Source organism: Geospiza fortis, unplaced genomic scaffold (assembly GCF_000277835.1).
Source record: "Geospiza fortis unplaced genomic scaffold, GeoFor_1.0 scaffold75, whole genome shotgun sequence".
NCBI lineage: Eukaryota > Metazoa > Chordata > Aves > Passeriformes > Thraupidae > Geospiza > Geospiza fortis.
Window position 1 is genome coordinate 3,952,796 of NW_005054360.1, and position 12,415 is coordinate 3,965,210.

A 12,415-nucleotide genomic window follows, 5' to 3' on the forward strand; every position below is an offset into this window, starting at 1 on the left:
GAAATATCTGAGGCATTCCTTTACATGTATTAAAATTCTGTATCTCTGTGTTTGGGTGATAAAGATCAAATATGTTCCTATGTCTGACTAGCTAATGGACACTGAGGCTGGCACAAACAGCATTTGTTTCATGTCTTTTCTTCCCCTCAAATATGCCCATCAGGATTTTCTAACCTGACTTTTTTTCTGTAATCCTGCCAAAAAATGCAACTCCTGTGGCTCACAGGAAATCCTGAGTGGTATATTCTGACACAAAACTCCAGCTGTAGGAAGTGGGAGACCTCTCCCATGTAGCTGGAGTGCTGCTGACCAGATGACTCGAGGAGGAAACACAATGTTGACACAGACATGCAATGCTGTTGAAAAGACTTTGTTTAGCAATTGTTTATTTACTCAGGAACTTGGTACCACATTAGCACCTTTGTTCTGACTTGGGATTCACTGATTATTTCCAGAAACCCTGACTGCTACCAGAGTAACACCCTTAGAAATGCTTAAAAACAAAATGCATTACAGAATCCCCATATACAGAGTATCCATATACAGCCGGAGTGGCTGCTGGATAATTCTTCCATGCTGCATTTTTAAAGAGAAAATGACACTGGGAAAAAGTCCAGGAGTTCAAAACGTTTGAGTCACGAGGTTTTTATTGTCTTATCCACCAGTAAACACCTTCATCTAAACTTATCTACCGTGTCACTTTGTTGGCCGGAATTTGGCACAAGAGTGTAGGCGCAATAAAGTCCCTGTTCACCAAGTGATAATTTGTGAGCCAGTCATTGAAAGGCTGTGTGTTTTAAGCCATTCAGTTTGTCTTTCTAGTGAGGTGTAGGTGTTCCATGCGTTCTCACAGCATTTGGTAATAAGCCATGAGACACAGATGAAGGAAGCTAAAGAGGGAGCCTAGTAGGATATTGTAAATAGAGTGCCTCCCACTCGAGGATGGTTGTATGTGTCACTATGAGAAGAAATATTTCATTGGTATTCTGCAGGCATTGCAGGAAAATGCTACTGTTACAAAAGCCTGGATCATAAATATGGAGGGGGAGGGAGAGAAGGGCTTAGTTCTCACTCTAAGTCTAAAGGATGTTTCTAAACAAAACTAAGCAATGAGGAAATACTGGTCTGATTAAAGCCTATTGATGTGAACTGAAAGATTTCCATTTGTGTCAAATGATGTTGCCCCTGTTCTTTTGCGATTCTGTGCTGCTGTTCGCAATTTTTTTTTTCTGGAATGCAGCAGCAAAATCATCTTTCCATTTGAAAAGCATTCCTCTCTATAATATTTTAGAAAACATGGGGTTCAAGCCACAGAGGCACAGTATTTCATCTTACCTAGAAGGTGTCCAGGGGAAAATAAAGGCAGAGTGGGCAAGACAAGTAGTAGTAATTTCTTATCATTGAGTTTTGACTGTCCAGCAAAGCATGAACATTCAATTTTATTTATTAATGTGAAATTTTAAGCAGGAACAAAAACCAGACTAAGCCTTTCTCAGGGGTATGAAATTAGCCTATGGAATGATCACATGGACATTTATGTGCTTGTACAACTAAAATTAATGTGGCACAACATACTTTTTTTCTCTTCTGCTTGGCTGAACTTTATTTTCATAGCAAACATCAATTAAATACGAAAGATCAAGCCAATAAACTGTATCTAGCACACTCTGTGATTATTTGTAGAATTCAGTATTTTCCCTATAGCAAACTGTCACTTTCTAAAAGACACAGCAGAACTCAAGGTTTCTCAAAATAAGAAAGTTGCCCACAGAAAATTCTATACACTATTACTTTTTTTTTGTATATGTAACTTATCTAAGGGAAAGACCTCATATTTCATGCTACATGGGCAAGACTTAAAGCAGTGATACTTATATTTTCTCAGACAGTCTAAGTAAAGAAGGTAACACTCCCTGTTTTTTCCTCCTATCATTTTTTTCCACGGCTACATTCTCTTGAGGCTGGGAATGCTATCCTCAACTGGGGCTCTCTTTTTCTACAGAGGCTGCAAGTTAGAGCAAAACTGCCCTGTGGCAGGGGCATACTCCAAGGTAAATAACTTGGAAGAGTCAGGCTGATAGCTTTTAAACATGTTATGTTAACTATACCACTGAAAAGGGAAAGCATCGGGCAAAGTTAAAGAACTTGTGTGCACTAAACTCATTGTCATCAATGACTGCATTCAAATAATGGAATGAGTCATCAGGGAAATAGAATAAAATGTGGATGGAACAGGTATGAAATGTCCACAGACCTTCTGGTTTCCTTAAGCATTTCTGTTGATATAAGATTAAACACCAGTTCCCCAAGCATCTTGATGACAAACCCTCTTCAATTTGTCTACTGAAATCTAGAGATCTAGGTTAAAAGACTGTTAAATATCATAATTACCACTTAAAAGTTTAGACACTATAACAAATATCTTCGAATGAGACTTGATGCTATTATGCTGAATTGGATCTGTGTGTGCCAGAAGAAGCCACAGCATGGGCCATCTACTTATGTCAGTTTAAGATGTGCCTGTAAAGCCACAAGCTCATGATAAATTGATTTGCTGAATGTTAAATATAAGCCCATCTACAACCTGCCCCCCTCTAACTGAACTGAATTAAGACAAATTAGTCTGACTTGTGTCTAGTCACAGGCTCTGAACACAAAGGCAACTGTGTATGCAGTGGAGCAACAGCCACCAGCGACCTGGCAGCTTTCCTGGTCTGCTCTGGAGGAGCAACCAGCCTGTTGATTAACCTAGGTATCAAAGTTTTATTAGTGAGGGGTGGGGGAAGAGTCTAATGACAATCAGTGTCTTGATCTGCAGTTATTTATTGGAATTTTGAGCTGGATCTTCCTTGAATAATTTTAATTGTTGAATGTCGTGTGAAGACTGGGAATGTCTGCAGGACACACTTCCTTAATAGCCCATTGAATACTTTTTTTAATGATACATCTAAAATTACACAGACAAGAAAAATATATAGATTTTTGTTTGTTTGCTTTTAAAGGCAAGAATGAGCCTACACAATGCAGAATTAAAATGCTTCCCTGTCTTTAGTGATTACCACGGTCTGATCTATAATTGCAGAGAGAATCAATCCAGGCTCCTTCCAGCAGTACTCCTGAAGGAAGATATCCCTTTCCAAAGCATCTGGATCTACTATATAGCTATAAAGAATTACACAACTTGCCAATAGATATGAGATTTCTATTGGCATGCCTTGTTCTATTAGATGCAAATAGCTTTTCCATTTAGAGGGCACAATGAGATGAGATAAGGAGACATTTACAGACAAATCTCCTCACTGTTGGGAGGTTAAAGCAGATGGTGGGCATTTCAATATAACTTTTTGGAACAAAAGACTTTATTTGATTTTTCTTTTTTTTTGACATGGTTTCCTGCTGGAATTGTGCAATTTCTCTGACTGGGGCTTCATGGTTTGTCAGGCTGGTAATTATTTCTGTTGGTTTTCTATCTCCTCCATAATACATCAGTAGCAAATATGATTAGGAGTAAGCTTTCAATATTCACTTTTAAGCATTTGTTATTAACAAGCAGGGAGATTTTCATATCTTCCACCTAGGAAGCATTTAACAAACATTAACTACATTTTCAAAGTACCAGAGTTGTGAGGTAGATAAAGCTCAGGAATTTACCAAAAAGCAAGGAGACTTGTTTTTTTTTTCCACTGAGCACTAAGCAGTGTAGCCCTTGCTAGTGTAACATGGGACACGGAGAAAGGTATTCATCTGGATCTGGCCTCTCAGGGACTTTAGTGTGCTTTCCTCTTGAATTATGAGAAAGATATTCTCTTAAAGAGGCATGTAAAGGACACACCCTCTTCCCACTGAAATATGAAGTAATCTTGGTTTAAATTTAAGTAGGACAGGATTTTGAGATTAAAAGGGTGGAATTCATCACACCTATTTTCGATACTCTAAAGCTGTCAATCATATAGGCTTTCTTTAAGGCTAGGCCAATCTTAGCACCCAGGTTTGAACCCTTTTTTAGGAAAGGCAGAAGTTCTTTGTGTAGGCGGTTCTCCCTCAGCTGACTCAGAAATACATTCATATGAGTAACTTAACCTACACACTTTTGAGTAACTTTAGAGAATGTAAATCCTAGCCTGAGTGGAGTGCCCATGATAGACACACCTCCTAGCAAGGAGCAGGGCTGGGATAGGAATTTATTATTTCCTTTTTCTCAGTCCTACATTCCGTAAAATGTGTTGGGAGGCACTAAATTCTTACACTAAAGACAATAAAGAAACGGCATTATTTTATTCCTTTCCATTCTCTATGAAAAAAAAAATCATACTGAACCACCAGAAACGTAAAAGAAAAAAAGAAATCAATGTAATACAAGACCACAGATTGAATGTTATTTCAGTCAGTGGTTCTTGGTGCAGCAGCCACAGCTCCGCAGACCCCCAGGCCTCTCTGCTCTGTTTACCCTGCTGAGGCCGGAGGAGCTCCCGGCAGAGCCAGCGCTGAGGGGCCGCAGCCTGGGGGAAGGGCGGCAGCTTTGGGAAGGGACAGCAGCCTTGGGAAGGGGCGGCAGCTTTGGGAAGGGACAGCAGCCTTGGGAAGGGGCGCCAGGGAGGGAGGAGGGCAGGAAGGAGCGAACTCCACCGGCTCCTTGCTGCAAAGCTCCTGTGTCGTAAAGCCACATCCAAGTGCCGCTGGTATTTCCTCAGCCACCAGCTGCTTTTACCTCATAAAGGGGCTTGATTGCTTTGTTCCCGTAGCCCGGCCGATTGCTTGGCACGCCCATTATTTTTAACGAGGATTGTTATTTTCTTTGGAGCAAGAACATCCCTGTTGGCAGCCACTAACACCTTTCAGCCTGACTGTATCGTGCTAACACGTAGCTTTAAGCACACTGTAGGTGTAAGAGGCGAGCACAATCCTTTCCTCGAAATGTCTGCACCCTCGCTGATAAAGGGTACGAAAATCTGTGTGCGGCTCACACCCCGGCTCAGGACGGCGGGAATGAGCACAGAAAGAGTGAGCACATACCCAGCTCCTCCAGTCTCAGGGGTGCCACAGAAAGGCAGGAATTCATGTGTGCTCTGGGCCTCTCGGAAAATGAACATTCAAAGAGACTTGCAGAGGTCAAGCTTCAGGGCAGGCCAGTTCACAGGGATCGCAGAGGGTACATGTGCTGTGTTAGAGAGTGCTTTCTTAACATTTCAAACCTTTCTCACTCCTGTGCCAGGGCCAAGCCAAAACCAGCCAGAGAGGCTGAGGGACTGAATGTGCAGCCCAGGAGCTGGGTGTTTGTTGCAATGCAATTTAAATGGAGGCCAGAGGAGAGAGTGCCCGGCCCAGTCTTGGCCAGACAGCAGCTCCAAGGTTCGGGCACTGCTCCAGCTGAGAGCAGGGACTTGCACTACCACGCTCTTGGAAGTGCTGTAAGTCCTGGGCTATTGATTATTCTGCAGGCTTTATCCTCACTGTTAAGTTTTCCTTTTGACAGATGGTTTTCTTTATGATGAAAACCTCTCTGTCAAAAAACTCCCCATCAGTTCTTTCACTAAGACAATCAGTGACTCAAGTCAAAAGAACTGTGATAACCCCAAACCTTAGGACTGAATTGCCTTAATTATATATTACACTTGATAGAGCAATCAGAGTTGCTTTGATTTCGGTTATGAATAGATAAGATCTGTGAGAAAGATTTAAAAAGTCACTCTTTGCCTCTTTTTTCCCCCTTTCTCTCTTTTTTTTTTTTAATTGACATTACCTTGACATCCTCATGTAAAATATCATATTCTCTCCCTGGCGTGACTGAATTCTGCTGCTCACAGTTTTATCACTGCAATGGCAAATATTCTTCTTAGTTTAGAGAAAAAAACGTGGCAGCAAAGAAAAGGAAAAAATGGATTTGGAGTACTGGCTCTGGTTTGGGCATTTATCTTGACTTTAATCTTCAAGCTGAAGTTCCTGTTCTCCTTTTTGTCCTCAGCACAAAAAAAAAAAATAGAATACAAAATATTTATATTTGTTTTCAAATCAAATTTAGGTTTTCAGTTACCAGATACATTGCTTTCTTTGAAAACAGCTTTAGTCAGATCCTATGATTTGACTACAAAAGGATGAGAATGCCTGTGTTCAACAGGGAAAATAAGAATAAAGCCCTTTATGAGAGGATGGGAGGTTCAAGGTGACAATGCATCATGATTTTATATCAAATAGAAAAAGCATTATCTCTAGGTCACGGTACTGACTGGCAGCCTGCAAACCATCTCTTTGATACACGAGCCTGGTTTTACTTACAGAAACATCAAAAACCCCCCAAAAAACATTAAAAAGAAGATATTGAAGCATCAAGAGAATGTTAACCTGACAGCAGCCAGTATCTTAAAAGTGTATTTCTTACTTGTGATATTTACGGGCCAGATTTTCAAAATTAGTCTCTATTTTTGACTGTGAAATTCAGCAGACAACATCATTCTGGGGTTTGCCTTTCCCCTCTCTCTCCCTCATCTGAGTGCTCATTCCTCCATGATCAGAATTTCTGAGACTCAAGGCTGATGTTTCTCATTTGGAACCCAGGTCTTACTGAGTCATGTTCAGTGTGTAAAATTATGTCTATGTAATTTTGACTTTAAGTAAGCAAACAAAAAGCCACAGCAAGACCATTAAAGATGAAGTTAGCAGACTTCAGACTGACAATAAGATAAATTTTTATCAATACAAGCAATTAAAAACTAAGGACACTGCCAAAGGATGTGGTAGATTCCCTGCCTCTTATCATCCTTAATATAAACTGGATGTCTTTCTGAAAGATTTTCTTGATTTCAGCCACAAACTGGGTTTGATGCAGGAAGTATTGAACAACATTCTACAGTTGGTGTTAAAAAGGAAGTTAGGTAATAAACTAGATTATTATAGCAGTCTCTTCTGACCTCAGAATCTCTCCAGAATCTATCTCTACCTTCAGGACTAATTTATTAAAAGCCTGGCTGGCTGTTGCAGGCAATGAAGTATTGCAATACTTCAGGGGTTCTGTGAAAAAGGACTGTTGCCAACATTGCTGACTGCAGTCAGCATTTTCTGAAGATCATAGGAAGTGAAAATACAAAATAAGCATCCTTCTGATTCATGTACATGTTCCCCCAAATGCTTGCTTCCAAGTATTTTTCATTATCCAGCAACTGCACACCTTAAATTTGAAATAAAATATTAAAAATTAATAACTTTCACTAGCTTATGATGCTTTTTCTCTGTCACATAAACTAGATGTCTAAGAAATATTACTTCTGCACACTAAGTAAGGATGCAACTCTGGCTGTGAAGAACTTGTCTATAAAAGTCTGCTTGCCAAGAAGCACAGCCTAATCTGAAAATACTACAAGAATGAGCCAATTAGGAAGCTATCAGTACTAAATATTTGAATTTTCATTCCGTTCAAAAATTTTAAAAAAAAGTAACTAAAGTCTCCAGGGCCTGATGCCAAGACACGGTTGGTTAAGTTATTAGACAGATCTAGGTCTAGTGCTAACACCATACATGGGACAGTCTGCTGCTTGCTGCTGGCTTTGGTTCCTTGCTCAGAGGCTGACTTCTGAAATTTTCACATTTGGCTAATAAATGGGACAAATAGCATTTTTCATTTCTGGAACCTCAGAATGTCTGCTGCAAAAGGTATCACTTTTTATCCTCCTCGGGCAAAATGGTTGGGTAGGTAACCAACTTCACACCTCTGTGAAAGAAAAGGACAAGAAATATAAAAGGAATCCCAGAATTTTTTTCTTGAGATGTCCTCTCTAAAAGAGCAGAAAATCTATTGTTAAAACAAGTCACCTCAGTACTTAATCCTTATCAAAATACTTAGAAATCTGGGACAACTATGGAGAAGTTCTTGACTCTAACCTTCTGAAAAAACCTTGAGAGGACACCTCATAGAAATTTTCCTGCTTTCTAAGCCCAGAGACAAATCAACCATAGAGATATGTGGGCCCTGCCAGGGCACCTGCTCTGGGACCCCTTTTGGTAGCACAGTTATCCTGAAGGTGTGAAATCAGCCCTTCTGTTTTCCCTTACCAACCCACAAAAAACATATTATGTCTGTGTTGAGCTGTGCTTCTTTTTTGACTCAGTTAAGAGGGAAAAAGGGAAACATACTGTATGGAAAATCATTTAAAAATAATCTCTCCCTCATTCTTTACAAAATCTAGAGTTGGCTCTAAGGAACAGAGTTTAGGTTTAGACTTTGCAACAGGAGAACGTGCCCTTTTGGCACCGCATATGACTTTCTCTGAACTTTGCTGAGTGTTAATCCACTAAGCGCATAGTAATGCATTTGGAGGGGGAAAAGAAAAAAAAATTAAAGTATTTTTCAATGGTGACTGCGTGGGACTATATTTAAAGAAAAGTCAGTATTTTTTCCATATGTTGAATGACATTCAAGATCCAAATGAGCAGTCATTTTTACCTTAGACATTCATCAGGAATGTACTGGCAAATATCACAGGCAGAAAAATTGCTGGAAAAACTGGGCAGAGATTTCTGTTATTCAATATGCTTTCCCTCTTCTTTTGTGCTCTTTAAATTAAATGCTATTTCTTTGGCATCAGGGTGCTCCAATTTTACTAGAAATCATGACACTAAATATGCCATATATACTATAAGGGCACAATCTAAAACGAATTAGCTCAGCAGTTGTATCCTTAAATGTCTACAAGTTACAATGTGTCAGGAAATCTGGGTTAAAAGGGTGCCAGAACTGAAGCCTAGTCAAAGGGAAACAGCTAGAGAGTGCCTGCTCTGACAGGTCACTGGACTTTGATTACGCAGTCAGATATGGTATTCATCCCCTTGATAATGAACGTTGGGTGGCTGGCTGGAAAGAAAAGGCACGGAAGATGGCTTTTGGTCATTGTCTGAGCTATTTCTGGTAATCCTTCTTACTGTCTAACTCGTGTGTTCAGGGAGGATTTGGGCCTGTGGGGTAAATGGAATTGAAATCTCTCAAGAGGAAAGAATGATAAGGAAACAATGTGTACTTGCCAGCATTTTTAGGAGGAGATGTTTAACAAAAGAAGAAGCCTGTGTTCTGCATTAGGTTACTGCATTGCCAGCTCTACTGCTTTCATTGCTGCCTCAAAATGCCAGCTCAAGACAATAGAAGGGCTCTTGCTATTCTCTCAGCTCTTTGCTGAAACTGTATCAACTGGATCTGAATATCACCTATCAAATGTCATAATATTGCAAATTACCATTTAATAAATATACACAGTATTTAGAGGGAGATTAATCCTTAATCACATTTAAATTATAATTTAGCGTGGACTGGGACAACATTCATGGTGACCCTAGGAGATAAATCAGCTGCTCCATAACTTTTTTTTCAAATATCTTCAGAGTTACAAGTTAGGTTTCCAGATGCTCCTTCCCAGCCTGAGTCCTGCATCTAAAACTGCTGTGAAATTCACAGCACACTAGTTAAATCAAGAGAAATGTAACAGCTAAGTAAATTAACATTACTGCAAAGGCTTCTTCTGTGGTAATGTCTCCCTAACACACACAGAGGGCAAGGTAATTCCCTGCCCTGCTTTCCTCCATTGTGTTTGAAAGAAATGTTGCCAGCTTTTGAGTCAAAGGTTGTAAGAAGGAATTGTGATGGTGCTGTTGGCACAGAGTATGCCAACACTCTCAGCAAATTAAGAAAAAACACAACCCAATTGCCCACCTATGGACAAACACAGCTGAGTTGGGAAATAAAATGGGCCAGCCAAGGTACAAATGGCCTCTTTGTACTCAGAAGGGGCAAACGGGCTTCAGGCTCATGCTCACCTTGGTCCTGCACCCTCCACTTCCTCTCACCTCCTTTCCAAAGGGGGGCACCAGGTTCACAAGGTTGCACTTGTTCTGTGCAGCCAGAGGCATAACTCCAGAATATACTTCCACCATGGCAGAGCATGGAGCGCTGTTTGCCATTTGTATTTATCTGCACAAACCTTCCCAACCAGTTTTACAGTTTAGCTCCAATCACTGTAGACTGTGACATTTAATATCAAATACTCTTCCAACGTTCCCACATTAATAAACACAAACAGTGAATCCTCTCTCTGTTGTAATCGTGATTTCTGGCAGCATTTAAAAGTGCATATTATTATGACAGTATTAAGAATTGGTACAGCTTCATGCAATGCTGGAATATATATCCAAAAACTAATTTACTTGAGCTGTAATGTTAGGATTATCCTTCTGTCTTTCATGACTGATGCTTCATCTGGAGAATGCTTAATGTTTTCTTGTCAATGAGTGTTAACTCAAATGAATTATTCCAATCTGTTTACTTTGTCCCTTTCTAACAAATGCAAATTATAATTAAAAAGGAAAAAGAAAAGGAAAATGCAAACAGCATTGAAAACGTGGCATGACAACACTGTGTAGATTTTTCTACTCTTAAGTCCACATCAATAAGCAATTTAACAATAGAACTCTTAATGGGAGACCAACAGATGAAATTGTTGTAGAGCAGATCCTTGGATGGAATTTTTCCTTTGCCCACATAATTGCATGCAGCCATCCTTGTGTGAAATCCCCCATCAGATTACAGGGTTTGTTGTATGTAAATTGAAGACTAAATGCTTGGTAGCACCTTTCAGCTCTGCAATGCTGGAAATGAGTTTTTTAATAGGAAATCAGATTAGTAATATTTTAGTCAACAAAAACTCAGAAAATTTCTGCATAAAGATGAGAAAATTATTCATGTAAACTGACTTAAAAAAAAGAATGAGCAATTGTTAAATTCTGTATGCTACTATTCATAAAAAATGCTGTGCCTAATTTTATAAAAAAAGAATGAGATATGCAAAGACAAATTATTTCTACTTTACCGGCTATAGTATTGACTGAGCTTTTGACTAGCAACAGGTTGCATAGTTTAGTGGTTTCAATTTTTAATATTATTTTATTCAGTTCTCAAAGTGAGGAACAATATGTGGAAAATTGCAATTAACTCAGTCCAGATTATAAACCAGACTTTTGCAAATCATCAAGCAGGCACTAAAGCAAGACATTGCCATTTCCAGTCCGTGTTGTGCTGCAATGTATTATAGTAACCTTCAGTGAGTTTCAGAAGCCAAAGTGAGAAAAGACTTCTCAGCCTTAAACTTCCTTTGCAAATGCAAAAGTAGTTCTTCATGTGTAAATCTCCCTTCCTTTGTAGCTGATAGCTCAGAAAACAACTGACCATGTAGTAATAAATTATCATTAATATTATTTATAAACACTTATTAAAATGGTTCTTGCAGTTTAGGCTGGACCACAGAGCAGAGCCTGAATGTACCACACACTGAGAAAGCTGAGGGAGATGTGTGTCACCAGCAGGAAACAACAGATGTTAGGTAGAATGAGCAAAACACACATCACCACCATTAGATGCAAAGTTTTAGACAAAGACATTCCTGTTCCTAAGAACCTACTGGCTTTTAATAGCCTGGCTACATTTGAACTATCACAAGGCTTTGCCTTTGCTCCTAAGGAAGATATAAAATGTGATGGGTACCCAGAAGGGGGTCTCAGACTTCAGCATATTCTAAGTGGGAATAAGAATTACGTTGGTGGAACAGTGAAAACTAATGTCTTCTCCAGCTTTCTGAAAACAGGTGATAATGATTCTGGGCTACTGGCAGAAGGCTGTAACTCCTGCAAATCTCTTAAAATCCCTCTTGATAGTTTTCAGTCTTCAAACAGTGACTTCAGGAATGCGTCTCCTATTTCCACAAGAAATTTCTTTCACTCTCTCTAAAAACTTTAAAGAAGTGGTGCCTTAGATAAAAGAAGAGACCTGAGAAACTCATTTTAACTGTAGCAAAGAGCCCTGCAATATGGACTGTACTTATAAATGAGAATGTAATTACAGCTACAAATACATTGTGCACCTGCTGCAAAAGTCCATATATATCAACTTTAAAAAACTCTTTTCACATCAACTCCCCCTCTGCCACCAAATAGTCACCGGCTTTTATTGCCAACAATACTATTCTGTTCTATAGATAAAAAATAAACACAGCTCCTTGTCCAAAGGACTGACAATCTAAACACACCCCAGGGAAACCCACAGAGGAAATAACAGAAGGACAGTAACGTTGTTCTCCTTGTCGCCTTGTTAATTCACATCTTATGCACTACACGATAGAGTGACTCTCTAGGACAGTGGTGAGTTTTGTGCTGAGGTTACTGCTATCTAGTTTATTCCTTTTTATGCCTTTGGGGCAAAAAAGGAGAAGAAAAGGCAACCAAATCCCAGTGGCTGCAACAGTGACAAGAGTGTAAGGGAAGTGGAGAACCTTTTTACTCACATTTTACACCTCTCCCTCCCTCTTCATTTCTTTCCTTAATTTTCTAAGACAAGGATTACCCCAACAAACAAGCAGATTAAAATCTAATTCCTGAAGCTATTATC